The sequence below is a fragment of the Chiloscyllium plagiosum genome, chromosome 33 (assembly GCF_004010195.1).
Source record: "Chiloscyllium plagiosum isolate BGI_BamShark_2017 chromosome 33, ASM401019v2, whole genome shotgun sequence".
NCBI classification, from domain to species: Eukaryota; Metazoa; Chordata; class Chondrichthyes; order Orectolobiformes; family Hemiscylliidae; genus Chiloscyllium; species Chiloscyllium plagiosum.
Window position 1 is genome coordinate 21,180,248 of NC_057742.1, and position 22,787 is coordinate 21,203,034.

Sequence of the window (22,787 nt, forward strand, 5' to 3'; positions counted from 1 at the left end):
GCAAGACTTTATTGCTCCTGTACAGAAATCCTCTTGCACTAAAAGCTAATACTTCACTAACTTTCCTGTTTTGCTACATTTGCTTTGTTGCCTTCAGTAACTTATTGACAAGGACACCCAAGTCCCTTTACACATCTACACTTTCTAACTTAGCATTTAATAAATATTTTGCATATCTCTTGCTCCTACCAAAGTGGATAACCTCACATTTTGCCACATTTGTCATTGTTCTTTTCCACTTACTAAACCTGTCCAAATCCTCCTCACATCTTTACAACTTCCTCACAGCACACATTCTCCCTCAGCTTTATGCCATCTGAAATCTTAAGTAGATCACTAGACAATAACATGAGCTTTCGATAAGGAGTGCCCCAAACTCCCCTGTCACCATCAATGGCTTCCAGCCATGGAGTGTGCCAGTATATTTAGCTCTCTGACTAAACTACTCTTAACAATGAAAATGATGCACATGTGGATAAAGTGATACCTGATATGAAATGAAATACTTTGTAAGTGACATTTAAATTTGAAAAATGCTCATGCAAGTTCCATGGCAGAGTTGTTGTGTGAGGAGACATTGTATCAACTGGGCCTGCACTCACTGGAGTTTGGAAGAGCGAAAGAGGATCTCAATGAAATGTATAAGATTCTGGCAAAGCTGGACTGACTGGATGCAGGGATGATATTTCCCCATTCAGGTGGTGACGGTGGTGTGGTTGAAGAAGGTTTGGCTTTTCAGACTGAGATGAAGAAATGAATTTGCTTTACACAGAGGGTGATGGATCTGTGGGCTACTACACTATCGAAGACAGGGGAGACAGTCACTGAATGTCATTAAGAAAGAATTAGACTTAGATTTAGATTTCTAGTAGCTAAAGAAGTCAAGAGGGTGTGGGGAGAGCAGGACTAAGGCATCGAGATAGAGGATCTGCAATGATCATATTGAATGGCAGTATATGCTCAATGGGGCATGTGGCCTATTTATAATACTATTTGCTATGTTTGTATGTTTGCAACTTTGGTTCTCTCAATACGTTTAATGTTAATGGAATTGGAGTTTGGTGGCAAAGCAGTAGCCATCGTGGCACAGCCATACCATGGGGCCATTTTTACACCTCAGATTGCATAGGCTACACAGGCTCCAATGAAAAGCTTGTCATGGTATTTCACATACTACCTCTACCTCCAGTGGCATTTAAATTTGACTTAAAATTGTGTGGAAATGGTACAAGCAAGGGAGTGGACGTAGGTGCCACCTTCTGGATCTGTGTGGTTAAAACTCATCTGCAGGTTGAGCATTTCAAATAGATGTTATTCTCCATTATTTTATTGCACATGTTCTCTGGGCTACTGTGTTTCAGTAAAATCATCATTTTATTTTCCAATTATAGTAAAATAAACTGTTTAAATTTCATAAATCATCCCAGTGATTAGAATCATGATGATTAAATATTTATATGTAAACTGTTTAATGGAGGTGACATATTCACAAATTAACTAATAATCTATGAAATTTATTTGCTGTTGAAATTGGCGATTCACTGTTTTTCAGCACCAGGGCTTCAAACCCACGATAGTCAATGAATCTTTATAAATGCAACTGCTTAATTTATTAAGCCTCTTCTATCTTTATATTATCTGGGAATTTTTATTTGAAATCATTTTCATATTCTACTAGGTAAGCACAATTGCTTTTTTTCTTTGCAAAAACAAAATTAAGGTATCAAAATAATTCAAGTTACTTTCCATTCCTCAATTACATATATGATTTTGCACAAGAATATTGGCTTAGGTTAAAGAAAATTTGGAATACTGATAACACAGAAATTAGAAATGATGCAATTGAGGGAAACCAAGACATGTTTGGAACAAGTAGTTAATTCTTATAAAGAAAAAAATCTGGATCTTATGTAAAATTGGTAGTCTCTACTCCATCTGTCATTATGGTATCAGTTCTAATTAGGAATTTTACCAAATCTACATTGCATATTGATGAGACAGACAGTGATTGTTTGCAATTATAGGTCATACAAATTATAAGAATCACTCTCTTCTATTTTTCACTTTAGTTTTATAACATTTCAGTAGATCAGCTTTACTAATGAAATTTACTGATGACACTGAACTACTTTCCTCGACACAATCGCATATGCAAATTGTGCCTGTCGAAATGTATTCCCCAGAGTAGCATTTTCAGCAGTTGGTTCTTGTATATAGCTGGAAGCTGCTGTATCTTGCTTCTGTGCAATATGCAAATGTGTTACTATTTTAATATTCTACAATTAGGTCAGTGTGCTTCCTAACACAAGCAGAATTCAGAAATTATGTACTGGAATGAAGATACCTGAAACTTTTCATGCGTGCCCGAGAATTGCATAGGATTTTAAAATGTTTCTGACATAAATTTAATTGTGCCTTTTCTGTATCAGCATCATTGGGTGGCAAGCTTGAATCCACACATAATCCTGGAGGGTCTTTAAAGTTATCACTTACCTCTCAATCAATCATCAGATTCTGCTATTTTTCTCCCTTTGAGTTATAAGCACATTATTGTTATTAGTCAACACTGGCCTATTTTGATTTGATTTAATTTGACTTATTATTGTCATATATTCCCCAGTACAGTGAAAAGTTTTGTTTTGCGTGCAGTACAGGTAGATCATACTGTACAAAGTGTATTAGGGTAATAGAACAGAGCGAAGAACACTGTTATGAGAAAAGTTGCAGAAAAGTTGCATAAAGAGCAAAATCAACATTTAACTTTAAAATTTGAGAGTTCCATTCAGAAGTCTAATAACAGCGGGGAAGAAACTGTTCTTGGGTCTGTTACTGCATGCATTTAAGCTTTTGTGTCTTCAGCCTGATGGAAGAGGTTGGAAGAGGTTATAAACAGGGTGGGAGGGGTCTTTGATTATGTTGGCTAATTTCCTGAGGCAATTTTCTTACGGTCCTGGGCAGAGCAGTTGCCATACCAAACCGTGATACATCCAGAAAGAATGCTTTCTATGGTGCACTGACAAACCTTAGTAAAGGTCTTTATGGACATGCTGTATTTCCTTAGCTTCCTGAGGAAGTAGAGGCATTATTGTTCTTTCTTGACATAACATCAACGTTTGTGGACCAGGACAGATTGTTGGTGATCGTCACTCATAGGAACTGGACGCTATCGATCATCTCTACCTCAGCACCATTGATACAGATAGGGGTGTGCCCTTTACCTTGCTTCCTGAAGTCAATGACCAACTCTTCCATTTTGCTGAAGTTGTCAGAGAGATTGTTATATTTGCACCATGCCACCAAGCTCTCCACCTCTTTCCTGTATTCTGTTTCCTCATTGTTTGAGATCCAGCCTACAACGGTCATTTTCTTAGAATTCATAGAATCCCTACAGTGTGGAAACAGGCCCTTTGGCCAAACGAGTCCACACTGACCTTCCTTAGAGCATCCCACCCAAACCCATTCCCCTACATTTACCCATGACTAATGCATCTAACCTACACATCCCTGAACACTATGGGCAATTTAGCTTAACTAAGCCGATTCACCTAACCTGCACATCTTTGGACTGTGGGAGGAAACTGGAGCACCCTGAGGAAACCCATGCAGACACGGGGAGAATGTGCAAATTCCACACAGTCAGTCGCCCAAGTCTGGAATTGAACCCAGGTCCCTGGCGCTGTGAGGCAGCAGTGTTAACCGCTGAGCTACCATGCCACCCATGGTGTTGTCAGTGAACTTGTAGATGGAGTTAGGACAGACTTTGGCCACACAGTCACGAGTGTATTGGGAATATAGTGAGGGGCTGAGTACGCAGCGTTGATAGGCACCAGTGTTGAGGATTGTCGCGGAGGAGGTGTTGCTGTCTATTCTCACTGATTGTGATTTGTGGGTCAGGAAGTCGTGGATCCAGTTGTAGAGAGCGGAGCAGAGACCTAGGTCTCGAAGTTTGATGATTTATTTGATTGGAATTATGATGTTGAAGGCGGAGCAGTAGTCAATAAGTACCATTACCATTTGGCTGACAAAGTCTTTTAGAAGTTATCACAAAGAATGTTCAGAGGTCCCCAGGGATCATGATATTTACAGATAGTTTGAAACACAAAAGATTGTTTGCCACAATTCTTTGTCTTCCTCATTCATGAGGGAGAGGAAAGAGGTCAAGTGAGGAAAGGAAGTGTGATTTTATGTGTGAATGCTACATGAATGTTATTTTTTTGTGTCACCATTATTGGTTAACACTTCTGTCAATATTTCAACTAGATAGTGGAAAATTCCTAGTTATCACTATTGACTTTTGAGGCATCCACCCATGAGATCATATTGTGACTATTCCCCATTGATCCTTTAGCAGTTCAGGATTTAATACTAATACTGTGAATCTCATCAATCCAGCTACAGCTTCTGCCTTTCTAATTCATGTTTAGAGCTATCTTTTTTCTAGTTACCTTGTGCAATGTCATAGAAGCTTATCCAGTTTACGTCAATATGGCATCATTTTCTAAAGTGTCTGCTGGTGCCAGGGAAACTTACATATTGCCAACGTATATAAGGAAATCACAGGCACACTCACAGATGGAGGGACTAGGCCTTGTTCAAAGCATAATGAAAGGTCATGGACAATGCATTTGTAGAAAATACCCTCAAGGAAAGATACTTTCAGCATTTAGATTTTGTCTATGGCTAATAGCATCTCTGTTGTTTGCAAGCAAAATGCAAATGTATCAGTGCATTCACATTCTGTAGCAATCTGGAATTTAGGAACAGAAACACATAGGGTTTAGGAGCCATTTTATCCCTTTGAGCATGTTCTGCCATTTGATAGGACTGGGACTGATCTAGTTGTAACTTCAACTTCACTTCCCTCTCTGCCCCTTCCTTCATCCCAGGTTTGAGTTGAGTGAACCTTTTCTGAACTGGTTTCAATACAATTATATCCTTTTTCAGATTAAGAGACCGCAACTTTGCACAATATTCCACATTTTGCACCAAGTTCTGTAATCTCTCTCCATTTAAATAGTATACTTTTCTATTCTTCCTGTCAACATTTTTCCACACGATAACTCCATCTTCCAATTTTCTTTTTGACCACTCGCTTGACCTCTTTGCAGATTCTCTGTTTCCTCTTGACAACTTAGGTTCCTACCTATCTTGGTGTCAATGGCAAATTTAGCTACTTTTATTCACATCTTTGGTGTAGATTGTAAATAGTTGAGACACCAGCATGATCCCTGTGGTACTTTGATTGTGACTTTTTGCTAGTCTGGAAAAGGTTCATTCATCTCTATTGTCTACTTGCTATTAGCTAATCAATCTTTTATCCATGCTGGTAAGTTATCTCCTCCAGCATGTGCTCTTATTTTGTGAAGTCACCTTTGATGTGGCACCTTATCAAACGGTCTTTGAAAATCCCGGTACACCACATTATCAGGCTCCCCTTTATCCACCTTATTGTTACTTCCTCAAATAACCTTGCTGAATTAATTCATCATGATTTCATTTTCACAAAGCCATGCTAAATCTGACTGATCACATGGTGATTTGCTAAGTATCTAGTTATAGTCTTCTTAATAACGGATTCTAGCATCTCTCTAGGACATGTTTAGCAAACTGGCCTACAGTTCCCTGCTTTCTGTTTCCATATTTTCCTGAATGTTGCACTTATTTAGGTCAATGTGCTTCTTCATGTAGTTCATCATTTTGAGTTTTACACACGAATTATAAGTATGGGAAGTTAGAACCTATTCCAGCTTTTTCCTTTAACATATATGGGAGATGGAATATTTTACTGACAAGGTCTAGGTTTATATGATTCGGAGATGCCGGTGTTGGACTGGGGTGTACAAAGTTAAAAATCACACAACACCAGGTTATAGTCCAACAGGTTTAATTGGAAGCACACTAGCTTTCGTAGCGACGCTCCTTCGTCAGGTGATTGTCCTGATGAAGGAGCGTCGCTCTGAAAGCTAGTGTGCTTCCAATTAAACCTGTTGGACTATAACCTGGTGTTGTGTGATTTTTAACTAGGTTTATATGAGCATGGTTTAGTCAACAATCAGGGACAGGCTAAGTCTCTTTGTGGAGATTTGAAGAGATGAAGAGTGGAAATCTGTGCAAAATAAGCAATGACACTACAGTCATTTACATACATGTATGTCTATGTTGAGAAGTTTAGTTCTGGCACACAGACACATCAAAACAATATAACAGGAGAATAATGCATTTGTCCTTTCAACTTTCGAATCTATAAGTGATGTGTATTTCAGCACTTCTCACTTATTTTTCTCTTTTGGGGGAGTGTTGGAAAGATTATTAGGGTCATTATCAACCTGTTGAATCACGTCACAAACATTCCTTTCATAGTCACCAAATTCAGGAGTTAAACTTCAACTCGGAGTTTCTGACCCAGTGACAAGGGCTCTATCTCTGAGCCACGGGAGCTCCAGTGATGACAATAATTTTAGATTCTTGCTAGTGAGCAGTGTGAGATTTATTGATGGGGATTATCACTCATTATACCTTCCTTACTACCAAATCTCACCATTCTCATAAATATATCAAGATTGTGACTGATGTTATTTTTGCCAGATCACACCAGTTCATCTATTTTCCCTGTGTCAAAGCCAGTGCTGCAGCCAGGCAGTAGGATTCACTGACATTCACTGACACCATCAACTGAGATCGTGCTGAGAAGGCCATGTCATATTATAGCAGAGTTCATTAATAAAATTCCATCAACATGCAAATAATCTCTGATCATCGGTACTAATTCTATGAAGTTTGCACCTGCTATCCTGGGAGATTCTATGATTCCTACACCTTTGAAACCTCTTGTGTTTCTGATGTGTTGAGTATCCAGATATGGTACAAGATGGCTGCTGGGGGTCAAGGCTACACACTATGACCATGGCTGATGAATTCATTATGCAACTTGCAGGCCAAATGTAGAAACAATGTAGAGCATTCTTCAACCATGATCATGCTATGGTAGTCAATAGACTTGCTGAAGACCATGTTCCATTGCATGAACCAGTCTGCTGATGCCTGGCAGTATAATCTGGACAGAAGGTGCCACATAATCTTAGCATGCGGTACTCTACACAACTGGAGCAGGAGATGAAGGGATATGATAGTTTCTGTGGAATTGGGGGAGTAGGAACATTATTTTTCTGAGGACAAGAAGGAGGAAGACATTGAGCAGGAGGAGCGCCATCTTGCTCATGCTAAGCACAGCTGCTTTGGGGGCTACAAGTCAAACAGGACTTAATTTACCCATGTTTCCAATTGATGAGAGATGGGTGCAGTGATCACTCATGGATTGTCAAGTCATTGATTTTTGACATGCAAGCAGTTCATTTGTGTCCAAGACAGCTTTTGTTTGTTAGATTTCATTTTCGTTGTTTACAAATAAAAGTAATGTTTTAAAATGATTAAAGGCTTTTCTGTTTGTGCTGGTCTCAGCCACATTGACAAAACAATAGTGGTGATGTAGAGAGGGCTGTAAGGTGGGATATGGCTAAGGACTGCAGCACTGTGTGGCCTGGTGCTTAAACAGTGATAGGTGTCAGAATGTGTACAAGAAAGGAGCAGCTGTGGCTCCTGAATGCCATTGAGAAGCATTGGCTTGTGCCTTCTGTGGCATTACATTCATGATGAAGGGCAACTGTGGACTACCAGGGCTTGACTAGGTGCATGACTGGGTTTCCAAGATGGTGGTGGCACCAAGGATGCTGGTGTATTCCAGAATATCGTGCCAGTGATAAGAACTTCTGGCTATGGCAAGTGGGATAATCAGACTAGCATTGGACCAGAGGGGTGACACTGGGGCATGGTCTCGAGTTAATGAGGCAAACTTGCAATGACTGTGCAAGAAAACTCCACTAAACATCACAGAGAGAAACCCTCCAAGAAACCTGACAAACCAACACTTTGCGAAAAAACGTTTCAGATTGTTTCCCCCAAATCCCATCCTAAATTAAATTTCTGCTTCAATGCTCATCTCCTCAATGGTGATTCAAAGATTCTGACATAGAACTTTGTTAATGCATTGGCTCATTTCATTTCTGAAATGTCATTATGGGCATTTCAATTTAGAAAGGAAATATTTGTGGGGTGATCGTATCAGACAATATGAAAATTAAATTATCACATGAAGCAAATCTGGATTATAACTTCAAGGTAAATTTCAATGTGACAATAGGAGAATGAACACATGCAAAATGATAAAGTTTGACTGTAGGATTGATTCACAGTTGGTGATCAATACTTCAAATTAACTCCTAGCTCGAGGCATCACATCTAAAAGCCGGGAATCAATTAATCATTAATTTGATACTGAAATGTGAGGTTAATTGTATGGAGATTTACTTTTCTTGTCAACTTTGTGATCTTGTGAGGTCTCAATAATACAGCAGCATCAAATTTAAATGGGGCGATGGGAGGTTCTTCAGAGAATAGCTTGGAAGTCTAACAGTGCAGGTTTTATGGAGGTGTTTAATAAAAGATCTGTACTGCGTCGCTACTTGGGAATTTGTAAGTACATTCATTTACATGAATTAACATAGCTTCATTGGTCCAATAAGATAATGCACTACATAAGCATGACTTCAGAATCTTTTCAGTCTTCTCTAGCAGAATTAGGAATTCATCACTGAAAGGAAATTTTATAATTTGGTATGGGATTCAGTTGAAATGTTCCTAGTGACACCAGTGTGAGACAAAGTAATTCTTTTTCATTTAACGTACTTTTCTAATCAACCTGTTCAGAGTTGTTATTACATGCCTCTGGAGCAGGTGAGACTTGAACCAGGGCTTCTTGGTTCAGAGATAGGGACAGTACCACTGTCCCACAGCTCTTGATTTTGATTTCCTGTCTCTTCCCTCCGCATCAGTGGGTTCACATGGTTTCTCTTACTTTTTTTTAACATCTCTCTCACAATTTTTACAGATTGTTTTTGTTTCTGGCTAGTTTACTCTTTCTCTTTCTTTATCAGTTTCCTAGTCCTTCTTTCCTGATTTCTAAAATTCTTCCAATCCTCTGACTTCTTACATTTTCCCTTGACCTCTACCTTTAACCTAATCCAACCTTTTCCTGCTGAGCAGCTAAGCCTGGAAGGGAAATACTATCTATTGCCTATCTCTGCCATAACTTTAAAAGTAATTTCCCAATCTCAGCCAATTTGCATCTCATACCTTCACACTTTTCATTGTTTAGATTTATGACCCTAACTTTGGATTGAACACTATCTCTTTTAAACTTAACGTCAAACTTCGTAATGTTATTACTGGGTCCTTTATAATTACGTTATTAGTTAGTTGTTTACAATTGCATAGTACTTAACTAGTCCATTCCATCCCACACTGTTCTGGAAAGTCATCTTGTATATATTCCAAGAATTTGCCCTGCACAGTTTAAATGACAATTTGCCCAGTTTGTATGTAGATAGAAGTCTCTCATGATGACTGAATTAACCTTGCTACATGCACCTCTAATTTCCTGATTTATTGTCTTCCCTACATCCCCACTACTGATTGGTGGTGTACAAATAATTCATTCCTGAAGAAGGGCTTATGCCCGAAACGTCGATTCTCCTGTTCCCTGGATGCTCCCTGACCTGCTGCGCTTTTCCAGCAACACATTTTCAGCTACAAATAATTCATGTCAATGTTTGGGATATGAATCACTTCCTCTATTAACCATGCTATCCTATCTTGCAACCACATCTCCATAATGGTAACTAAATCTCCATTTGTTTATTTCCATTTGTGCTGTCAACTCATACAGATTTTGTGAATGCTGTGTGCATTCCGATATAGTGCCTCTAATTACTTTTGTTATTATTTTCACAATTGTTAGCCTTATTTCCTAGCATGCTGTTAAGTTTTTATGCTATGTCCCTCCTTAGCACATTCAGATTGCCAATTCCCTGTTGCTGCCTTGTTCCCTTATCACAGTTTGCCTCTTGTGATCACTCACATCCATTTTTCAGTTTAAAGCCCACATGCTAGACAAACTATCAAACTGTTTCTGGAATTATACATTCACTGGTAATTCTTACAGTGTTTAATGACAGAAGTTATTGCATTTAAGGTGGGTAATTTATTTTGTACCTCAGGCTGGTTTTTTATTATGTCAAGACAGTAGAAAACAAGCCAGAAAGTCAGTTGGAAGCCAATAACAACCATAATATCAGCCCAGCAAAGTTGTGTATTTGGGGACAGGACAGGGTCCATTGAAATATCACCAAATGGGTTTTGACTGGCTGACACTAACCCAGTGAAGAATTAATTAACCAATTACATTTATGACAACCAATTTTGTAAAGATGGAAAGGATTGAAATCCAGGATGTTTCAAAGGGATCTTGATACAAAAATGAAAAGTGATAGATCAGAAACAGCCTTATACATATCTTTGCCCAAATCAAAGGATTTTATCTCTAGGTTTTAAAAGATTTCAATTAAATAGAGATGAAATTAATCTTGGATGGCTGTGGAAAATTGAGTGCGTCAAATACGTGGCCTGCTTTACACCTGGCTCAATTTTTTTCCACTGTGACTGTCACTGACCTGTGGTATACCTTGGACTAAGGATTCACTACCACCCTTTCCAAATTCCATGCCCAAGTCAATTTCATTCTCAATGAATTTAGTCTGGTCAACTTGGTTTGCTCTTCTTGTAGACTTTGTCCACAGAACTAAATTTTCAGGAGCGTTCTGAAACCTTTGAAGGTTGATTTTCTAAGACTGTGTTTCTGGTGTGAGTCCCCATAATAACTGATATAGATCATGAACTCAGTGTTGCAGTGTGCATAATTTTACAAGGTGCAGTTTTGAGATTGAGGTTGTTATGTCTTGTGGTTCCCAGAAATTCAAAATATTCACATCTTTTAACACAAATACTGGAGCTCTCATTAAGAGTACTTTTTTCCTCAAATTTCCAAGTGCTGTGGAATAGTACAATACTGTTTTGATGCACAGGTGGTAGTGCATTGTTTCATATAGTATCGAAGAGGCTGTTCTGTTCAACAAGTTTGTACCGCCACAGACATACTACCTAGCCTTGTCACACACCCCTGGCCTATAACCTTGAATGTTATGACACTTCAAGTACTCATCCAAGCACTGTTAAAATGTTGTGAGGTTTCTCTCCTCGATTACCCTCCAGTGTGTTCCACCCCCTCCCACCCCACTGCCATCTGAGTGAAAACATTTTTCCTCAAATCCCCTCTGAACTCTCTGCCTTTCACTTTAACATTATGCTCCCTTGTTATTGATCCTTTGACTAAGGGGAACAGCTGCTTCTATTCACCTTGTCCAAGCTCCTCATAATCTTCCAAACCTCTATCACATCCCCTCTTAAGCTTTTCTACTCCAATGGTTGTGTTATGGATATAGATATCGACATGTGCACGATAACATTGTTCCAACTCTTTATAATGCTTATTTAAATGAATAATTCACTCAAAGTCTAAGGCTGTATTTCACATTTATAAAAGTACGACATTCTGCAACACTATGAGCAAGATTAGCATGTATTACACTTCCACAGTTTGCCTTTCAAAAGATGGTTGTGCTATTTCTTCATACAATGGTGCACTTGCATTTGGCAAGTGAAGTGAATGTTATCCGAAACAACATGTACAATGGATTGCATTCTCATAACTGAGAAATTATATTGGATAATATTTGTAGCACCTATCATGAATTTGGAGCATCCAAAAGCACCACACAGCCAAGGAGATACTTTGATGTATAGTGTTACAACATGGAGGTCGAACCCATCTGTTAATTAAAACCAAACACCCAGAAAAGTTTGCCTCACCTCGTAATCTGTTAAAATGTGAGTGAGTGACGGAGAACTCCTAATTTCCACGATTTAAAGGAAATAACTATTTATTTTTTAAATTGTTAAATAATAATTTATTCTGTTAAAAATAATAGAACACTAAACAAAACTACTAATAAACTGAACACTCTTTCCCCTAAATGAACACAATCCTATTAACACAATTATTAAACATAACATTAACTTAATCCCAAGTCTGCGCAATCTCCGTCTTCTCCGTTGTCTTCAATCTTTCATCTGCTGATCTCCCAGGGCCTTCTTTCTTTTTCTTGTGAATCTGTTTTACAAGAAAAGGTATCTTTTGATGTAGAGTGTCTTCTAATTTTTTTGAGAATAAAATTTAAATGGCAGTTAGCTCTCAGCTCTACTGCAGTTACGCTGTTGTTCGGTGGCCGTTGCTCTGACCAAAATACCTGCGTTTCTTTATACCCTCAACATCTCTTTGGTCCAATGTTGTCAATACAATAAATTCAAACTCCACTGGGTTTTAGTATCCTGAGCATAATTTAAATTAATTGGTTAAATTTGAATTGTTGTCAAAACAGTGATCAAAACTCAGGTATCCATTTAACAGGCAAGTGCTGCATGTATCTATTTTGGAACAGCCTGTCTCCGAGCTGTTCTGTTCTGGCAGCTGTGGCTGTACCTTGAATTTACTTTAAAATTCAGGAAATGCTTTCTATCTTAAAGTGAACATTCACGTTTTCAACAGGCATTGTAACAATCTATAGTAACACAGCAGCCAATTTGCACACAACAATATTCCACACTAAGAAATAAGAAAAGCCATCAATCATAATCAGTTTTCATGATATTGCTTGAGAGATGAATGCCACCTAACAAAGAAAAGTTACTTAGATTACTACTGACCTGAGGCTGAACAAAAATAAATTTATGCTCTTGATGGATGGTGTAGGTATAGAATTAATAATGATATTTTAAAATCAGATCAATAAGGGTTAATCATTAAGTGTTAATTGGACATAACAGCGAGAAATTGAAATACAAGTGGAAAGGTACATGGAAAACAGGCTAAATGCAAAAGCAGCCTGTTTTGACTGAGAGATGACCCAGTGACTCTAAACTGTCTGTGATAACTGTCCTGTTGGGCCATCACATGAAGCCACCTGCAGATGCTTTTTTTCTGAAAAATGGAATCTCTGGAAAAGTACTGGAAGTACCACAAAATGGTGATACAGCAAGTAATCTTTGATTCAGAACAGTACTAATATCAGGAACTTTGCCCCATTTATTGGATTTCACCTTGGGCTGGGATTTGTGACTGTAAGAAAGCACAGAGACTTGTCAATAAACATCTACTGCTTTTTATTATATATAAAATGCTAATTATACATTTAATGCTGATTATATATTTACCACTTAATATATAAATTCACTGCTTAAAATATTTACTGATTAATATTCTGCATGTATTATATATAACTACCTATAACCAAGTTTTTTTAAATTTTAGATTAGATTCTCTACAGTGTGGAAACAGGCCCTTCGGCCCAACACGTCCACACTGACCCTCCAAAGAGTATCACACCCAGACCCATTTCGCTCTGACTAATGCACCTAACACTATGGGCAATTTAGCATGGCCAATTCGCCTGGCCTGCACATCTTTGGACTGTGGAAGGAAACCCACGCAGTCAAGGGGAGAATGTGCAAACTCCACGCAGACAGTTGCCTGAGGCTGGAATCGAACCTGGGGCCCTTGTGCTGTGAGGCAGCAGTGCTAACCACTGAACAACCGTGCCGCCCAATTGGAGTCATTTTTTTTGTTATATTCCATTACTGAACCGTAACAATTTTTTTTGCAGGTACACATAACACAATAATCAGAACTGCTTGTGACAGATGATTTATAAATGTATAATTGCTGCACCACAAGATGTCACTATTGCCCTTACACTGTACCTGCAGGTTGGTCCACTTGTTTTAGCTTGTTTTTAATAAATTATGGCCTTGTGCAATTTAAAATCCTGTATGTATAATCTAATGCGATTACTTGCATTATTTGCTGTACTTGGTGCTGAGCATTTATGTACATGTATTATAGCAGGTTCCCACTAATCCCACAGATAAGTGCAGGATTTATTATAAGTTTCTGTCATTTCCTCTTGTCATCATTGTAATAGCATCCTGAATAATCTTACAAGTTCATATGCACTTTCACTGACAATATGTCCTTTGCTGTGTGCATTATCAATGATTTTGATGTATAATTTTCTAATGAATGAAGGAAAAATATTGCAACTTTCTTCAAGTAAGAATATGAGGGAAAGCAGCAGGAGGAAGCTTTATGGTCTCTGCAGCTCCATCCCATACAACAAGATCATGGTAACGCTTTTACATCTCCTCATATTCCATGATTCCCTTAATTCCTGCAAATCTATCAGTCTCAATTTCGAATATATTCAATAATTGAGCATCCATTAATTTCTGGGCTAGAGAAAATCAAATTCTGATACCTGAAAGACAATTGCAAGCTATTTAGAATGCTACCATTTTCATGTTACCTTCTTCATCATCATCTTGAACATGTAGCACTGTTCTTACAAGTTCCTTGTGTCAAAACCTTGGGATTCCGTACCTAGCCATATTTTGGGAATCCTTACTTTGCCATATCTTGGGATTCCCTACCTACCCATATCCTGGATGCACTAACACTGCAAGGTTACAAAATCCCATTGCCACCAACTTCTTAGAGCAAAATGTGTTTATTCGTGTTGACCAGATCTTAAAACTTAAACGTAGCACGTGGGCACCTGTCTCTCTTGATCAGACATAGAGGATTCAAGGTATTATACAAGTTGAAATCCACGTGAGTACATTTGCAGCAAATGTTGGCTGCTTGAGAAACATTGTCTCAGATTTGGCGAGCTGGAATCCAAACTGTGGGCACTCTGACATTTCAGGAGGGGTAGAACAACTGGACTCTGTTTCAGGAGGCAGTCACCTTTTTTAGATTGATTACATCAAATTTGGTCTGTGATCAAGGACAGGAAGTGTGTGCTTGTGAGGGAGGCAGGTATGGGGATCCAGAATCTAGCTTTGGAGGAGATAGTCCTTGTCCAATAGATTGGAGGTTCTTGCTCCTGGTGTGGACGAAGGCACAGACTGCAAGGAGAATGAGTGAACTAACAACAGCACTTTGATCCAGAGTGGCATTTACTCTGGGTGGGTTGGGAGGTTCAGTGGTTGGTGAAAAGAGAGATGCGGTAGGGACAGCATAATTAGTAGAATAGATATTATTCCCTGAAGCAAAATGATTCCGAATACCTGGCGCAAAACTTCATGTTATCTTCTGGGCTGAAGAGGATCTAAGAATGAAGGGAAGGATCTTGTTGTCATAGTCCATAATAACGATATGGAAGGATGAGGAAATTGGTTCTGCTGTGACATTACAAGCATCTTACGGCTACATTAAAAAATGGAGCCACAGAGATAACAATCTCCAGATTGGTGCTATAGCCACGTGCAAATTGTTGTATTGGTAGAAAGGAAATGCAAGACTCAAAGATCCATATGGGAGAAATGGCTTGAACTCATGGGAGACAGGAAGAACACAGTAGTCTAGGCAGCATCAGGAGTTTGAGAAGTCAATGTTTCGGGTGTAACACTTCTTGAGTCCTGAAGAAGGGCTACACCCGAAACATCAACTTTTTTTTAGATTAGGTTTCCTACAGTATGGAAACAGGCCCCTCGGCCCAACAAGTCCACACCAGCCCTCTGAAGAGTAACCCACCCAGACCCATTTCCCACATTTAACTTTGACTAATGCACCTAACACTATGTGTAAATTTAGTATGGCCAATTCACATGCAAGCTCCACACAGACAGTCACCCAAGGCTGGAATTGAACTCGGGACCTTGGCACTGTGAGGCAGTAGTGCTAACCACTGAGCCACCGTGCCACCCTTCTCCACCTCCTGATGCTGCCTGGACTGCTGTGTTCTTCCAGACTTTTGCCTGTCTACTTTGGATTCCAGCATTTGCAGATTTTTTGTCTCTAACCAAATTTGAATTCATGGGGCACTGGCACAAGTACAGGGGAAAGAGAGAGATGCTCCATTGGTGTGGGTTTGATTTGAAACATGCTGGTACATTTGCCACTGTCCTGGCAAATAATATAATGAGGGCTGAAGATAGAGCTTTAAAGTAATTAGTAGGCAAAATGGTTCAATTGAAGAGGCGTTTAATAAAGCAAAATAAAATGAGAGAGAAAGGCACAGAGTAGGGAAGAGGCAAATGATAATCAATAAATGACAGGAGGAAGTAGAGAATATACAAAGAAGAATGCAGTAGAATTTAGAACCAGAGGAAGGAGTAATTGGAAAAAGCCAAACCTCTTTAACTGATTACACACAAAATTGGTTATCAGCTCAAACTGAAATAAATGAATATGACTTGACAGCTGTTACAAAGGCAAAGTTACAGGGCTTTCAAGACTAGGAACTCAACATTTAAGGGTATTCTAGAAGAATGGACAAGAAAGAAAAGCAGGTTGGGGTAGCTTTGTTAATAAAGGATTGTATTGGTGTGGTGGTGAATTACAATATAGGTATAATAGTAATGTGGAAGAATTTGGTTGGAAATAAAGAACAGCAAGGGAAAGCTGTCACATGGGAGTTGTCTATCGGTTCCCAAAGAATTATTTCTCTGGAGGTCAAAGAATAAATTGAGAAATAATGGAGGCATGTAAGGATGGCACTACAATTCTCATGGATGATTTTTATCTGCATATTGACTAGACAAATGAAATGAGCAAGAGTAACATGGAAGACAAATTTGGAGGCTGCATTGGGGATTGTTTCTTAAAGTAGTACATTGTAGAATCTCCTGTATTTGAGAACAGGCTATTTTAGATCTCGTAAAATGTGATCAGGATGGGTTATTAAAATATCTGCTTAGCTAAGGATCTTCTTGTGGAAAGCATTCAATTTGTGGTAGAATTTCAAATTCAGTTTAAGACGGAGTAATTTGGGTCTCAAAACAGTCTCAGACCTCAACTTAAATAAAGGCTTTACAGGAGTATGAAGAAAGAGTTATCTAAAGTGGGCAGTGAAAATATATAGAGTCGTGAGTGTGGTGCTGGAAAAGCACAGCAGGTCAGGCAGCATCCGAGGAGCAGGAGAATCAATGTTTTGGACATAAGCCCTTCATCAAAACATCAATTCTCCTGCTTCTTGAATGCTGCCTGACCAGCTGTGCTTTTCCAGTACCACACTCTCCACTCTGATCTCCTGTTAAAATATACAAATAAGAAAGTCAGTAGCAGACAATCATAGAATTGCTACATTGTGGAAACAAGCCTTTTGGCCCATTAAGTCCACACTTGTCCTCTGAAGAGCTTCCCACCCAGACTTGTCCCCCTCCCCGACCCCTAGCCCCACCCTATCCCTGTAACCCCACATTTCCATCTAACTTGCATATTTTTGGACTATGGGAGGAAACCAGAGAACTTAGATGAAACCCACACAGACACAGAGAGAATATGCAAACTCTACACAGGCAGTCATCCAATGCTAGAATTGAAACCAGGTCGCTGGCACTGTGAGGTACCAGTGCTAACTACTGAGCCACCATGTTGCCCCTAGTTAAGTTAAATGCATGTTGTATAATGCTTACCAAAAAATTGGTTAGGTCAAGAAGAAAGACTTGATGAGAAGGATGATCCACCCATGTTAAACAAAGGTGCTCAAGGAGAGTATCTAGTTAAAACCTAAGGTATACAAAGCAACAAAAACTAGTGATAGAGTAGAGAATCAGGAATGTTTCAGAAACCAACAAAAGATGACTAAAAAGCAAATAAAGGAGCAGAAAATTAATTAGGAAATTGAATTAGTAAACAAAAATGCAATATTTAGCAAGACCTTCTGCAAGTATATAATAGGAAATAGAATTGCTAAAGTCCATGTAGGCTGCTTGGAGGATGAGACTAATGAATTAACAATGGGAAACAGGGAAATTGCAGATAATTTAAACTAAATTTTGTTTCGGCTTCAAAGGTAAGTTCATAGGCAAAATGCTAATGGGAGGAAAGATCTTGTAACAATGTCTATCACTAGAAACAAAGTATTTACCAAACTTTATTAGACTGAAGGCAGACAAATAATCAGGACCTGGTTGCTTGCATCAAAATAGGTCAAAAGGAAATGGCTGCAGAGTTGGTGGAGGCATTGATTGAAATATTCCATAATTTCTGACAGACCAGTACTAAAGGTGATGTCAAATGGTATCAAGGTGAGTTGGTAAGAGGGACAGAAAACTGACTTAGTCAGAGGAGACAGAGGGTGGCAGTGGAAGAATACTTTACAGAATGGAGCATTGTGACTAGTGGTGTTCCACAGGAATCAGTGCTGGGACTTCTACTGTTCATGGTTTACATAAATGATTTGGAGGAAAACAGGACTGGTCTAATAAGTATGTTTGCAGATATACAAAGATTGGTTGTGTTGTGGAAAAGTGAGGAGGATTACCAGAGGATAGAGCGGGATATATCATAAGGAGGCATAGGGAGAAAAATAGCAGACAGACTGTAATCCAGAAAAATGTGAGGAGATGCATTATGGAAGGTCAAGTACAGGTGGAAATTATATAGTTAATGGTAGAACCAGTAGGAGTGTTGATATGCAGAGGGATCTGGGTGTGCAGGTCCACAGATCACTGAAGGTGGCAGCGCAGGTAGAGAAGGCAGGAAAAAAGGCCTTTGGCATGCTTGCCTTCATAGGAAGGGGCTTTGAGTATAAGGATAGACAAGTTATGCTGCAGCTTTATAGATCTTTAGTTAGGCCACACTTAGAATATTGTGCACAGTTCTAGTCACCACACCTCTAGAAGGGTGTGGATACTTTGTAGAGGGAAAAGAAAACATTTACCAGGATTTTCCCTGGTAAGGTGGATCTTAACTATGAAGAAAGATTGGATAGATTGGTTCCTTTTCATTGGAACGCAGGAGGTTTGAGGGGAGACCTAATAGAAGTTTATAAGATTGTGAATGACATGGATAGAGTGGCAAGTATGAGGCTTTTTCCCAGGATGGAGTGATCAATTATTAGAAGACACAGGTCCAAGGTGGAGTAGGGGGGAGAGAGGAATGTTTAAAAGAGATGGGGGCGGCAAGTTTTTCACACAAAGACGAGTGAGTGCCTGGAATGTGCTGCCAGCGGAGGTGGTGGATGTAGACACAATAGCAGCATTCAGGAAGCACCTAGATGAATACAGGAATAGGAAGGGAATAGAGGAATACGGATCCTGTAAGTGAAGATAGTTTTAGTTTGGAAGGGTAAAATGTGGCAGCAGAGATTTGGAGGGCTGAAGGGCCTGTTCCTATGCTGTATTGTTCTTGTTCTTGTTCTTCCCTTCTAGCAGGGATGCTCGAAACATCAATTCTCCTGCTCCTCAGCTGCTGCCTGTGCTTTTTTCTGGATTAGTGGTGCTGGAAAAGCACAGCAGTTCAGGCAGCATCCGAGGAGCAGTAAAATCGACGTTTTGGGCAAAAGCCCTTCATCAGGAATACAGGCAGAGTACCTGAAGGGTGGAGAGATAAATGAGAGGAGGGTGAGGGTGGGGAGAAAGTAGCATAGAGTACAATAGGTGAGTGGGGGTGGGGATGAAGGTGATAGGTCAGGGAGGAAGGTGGGGGAAGGTAGCAAAGAGTACTTTCTCCCCACCCCCATTCAGAAAATGCTAGAGTTCATTACTAAGAAAATGCTGAAATTTTAGACTTTACTGCTAGGGCGTTGTAATTTAGAAATAGGAAAGTCTTGTTCCAAATATACACAGTGTTGATGAGGCTACGCCGGTTGCACTAAACACAGTTTTGGTCCTGCATTTAAGAAATGATGTACTAGCATGGAGGTGGTTCAAGGAGTTCATTCCTGGACTGAGGGGGTGGACTAATTGAGATTAGGTGAACTGGTTAAAACTCTATTTTTTAAGAGTTCAGAACAGTGAGTGCAAATTTTACTGAAATATACACAACTCTCAGGGTGCTTGGTGGGATTTGGAGATTGAGTTGTGAGAATTTACATTCATATAACCAACTTAGTGCATGGGGGAATGAGTGTGTGAGATATATTTTAAATTTGCAGTAAATGTGTGAGAATATTTTTTATTTTCAGAAAATGTATACTATAGAAAATAGTTTTATTCAAATAAAACTCACTAAAACTCCCCGCTGTTATTATTTAATAAGAACTAGAGCACCAATGATAAGATAACATAAACCTCTTTCATCATAAAATGTACTGATCAGGGGTAATCAGAAAACACATTCTTTTAATGATAACATTTCCTTTGTAGATCAGAAATATTTACATTGATCTCAGACCTTGTATGGACGAAGTGTAAGCACATGCAAACAGGTTAGCATATTTCCTCAATACTTTTTCTGTGTCCAACACTTTTGTGTGATCTTGGGCAAGATATGATAGACTCTGCCCATGATTTTAACTCATGAATTTTGAACATGGAGGCACAGGAAATAGGAATCTGCCATTCAGTCCTTTAAACGTGTCCTGCCATTCAATATGATCTTGGCTGATCATCTAACTCAGCAATTGGTTTCCGTTTTCTTCCTGTACCTGTTGATCCCTTTAGCCTTAACAGCTATATCTAACTCCTTTTTGAAAACATACAACATTTTTTGCCACAATTGTAGAGAATTCTATGGGCTCACCACTCTCTTGGTGAAGACATTTCTCCCATGTCAGTTGTAAATGGCGTACTCTGTATCCTTCGGCTAGAGCACTGGTTCTGGGCTCTCGGTCATCAGAAACATTCTTTCTGCATTTACCCTGATTAGTCTTGTTTAGGATTTTCTTTGAGATCCACTCTTATTCTTCTAAATTCCAGTGAATATACTCCTAACCAATCCAGTCTCTCTTCAAACATAAGTCCCACCATCCCATGATTCAGACGAGTAAACCTTTGCTGCTCTTCTTCCATAGCTAGGACAACCTTCCTCAGGTAAGGAGGCCAAAAGTGCACATAATACTCTGAAGGTGGTCTACTAACCAAGGCTGTACACAACAGCAATGAGACATCACTGCTCCAGTACACAAATCCTCTCACAATGAAGGCCAAAGTTCCATTTGCCTTCTTCATTACCACTTGCACTTTCAAGCTGCTTTCCGTAACTGTTATACCAGGCAGGACATCCTGGTGCACTGCACCCCTTTTTCTTTCCCAGTCTGTGGCCATCCAAATGATAATCTGCCTTCCTGGTTTTGCTACCAAAGTGGATGATCTCACATTCATCCACATTATACTTCATTTGCCATGCAGTTGCCCACACAATTGGCTTGTCCAAATCGCACTGAAGCATCTCTGCATCCTTCTCATAGCCTTCCACCCAGCTTTGTGATGTCAGTGATTTTGGAACCTTTGCCTTTCTCAAATGGTTAATCTTCATGTTAAAGAATGACAACTTCCTTTGCTATTTCTTTGTCTCTGTAGCTACACATGCACAACCATCATTGTACATATTTTTATGAGGAATGTTTGACTTCTAGTCGACACTCGACAGTTGCACTTATGAATGTCTCGGTAGGAATCAGTCCTCTAAATGGAAATGACTCATTCACTTTCTACTTTCTGAAGAAATTGGAATGGAGCCTACTCCTCCATGTCGAGACACCACCCACGTCCTCCACCTCCTCCAAGACTTCAGTTTCCCCGGCCCCCAACGCCTCATCTTCACCATGGATATCCAGTCCCTCTACACCTCCATCCACCATAAACAGGGCCTCCAAGCCATCCATGTCTTCCTCTCCTGACGTCCCCAACAGTATCCTTCCACCGACACTCTCATTCATTTGGCCGAACTGGTCCTCACCCGTAACAATTTCTCCTTCGAATCCTCCCACTTCCTCCAGCCATGAGCACCCGTATGGGCCCCAGCTATGCCTGTCTCTTTGTTGGCTACGTAGAACAGTCCATCTTCCGTAATTACACCGACACCACTCCCCACCTCTTCCTCCGCTACATTGATGACTGCATTGACGTCACCACGTGCTCCCGCGAGGAGGTTGAGCAATTCATCAACTTCACCAACACATTCCACCCTGACCTTAAGTTTACCTGGACCATCTCTGACATCTCCCTCCCCTTCCTGGAACTCTCCATCTCCATTAATGATGACCGACTTGACACCGACATTTTTTACAAACCAACCGACTCCCACAGCTACCTGGATTACACCTCTTCCCACCCTACCTCCTGCAAAAATGCCATCCCGTATTCCCAATTCCTCCGCCTCTACCGTATCTGCTCCCAGGAGGACCAGTTCCACCACAGAACACACCAGATGGCCTCCTTTTTTAGAGACCACAATTTCCCTTCCCACGTGGTTAAAGATGCCCTCCAAAGCATCTCGTCCACATCTCGCACCTCCGCCCTCAGACCCCACCCTCCAACCCTGGTGCTCACCTTCCACCCTACCAACCTTCGCATAAACCAAATTATCCGCGATATTTCTGCCACCTCCAAACGGACCCCACACCAGGGATATATTTCCCTCCCCATCCCTTTCCACCTTCCGCAAAGACCGTTCCCTCCGTGACTACCTGGTCAGGTCCACGCCCCCCAACAACCCACCCTCCCATCCCGGCACCTTCCCCGCCACTGCAGGAATTGTAAAAGCTGCGCCCACACCTCCTCCCTCACCTCCATCCAAGGCCCTAAAGGAGCCTTCCACATCCATCAAAGGTTTACCTGCACACCCACTAATATCATTTATTGTATCCGTTGTTCCTGATGCGGTCTCCTCTACATTGGGGAGACTGGGCACCTACTCGCAGAGCGCTTTAGGGAACATCCCTGGGACACCCGCACCAATCAACCACACCACCCTGTGGCCCAACATTTCAACTCCCCCTCCCACTCTGCCGAGGATATGGAGATCCTGGGCCTCCTTCACCGCCATTCCCTCA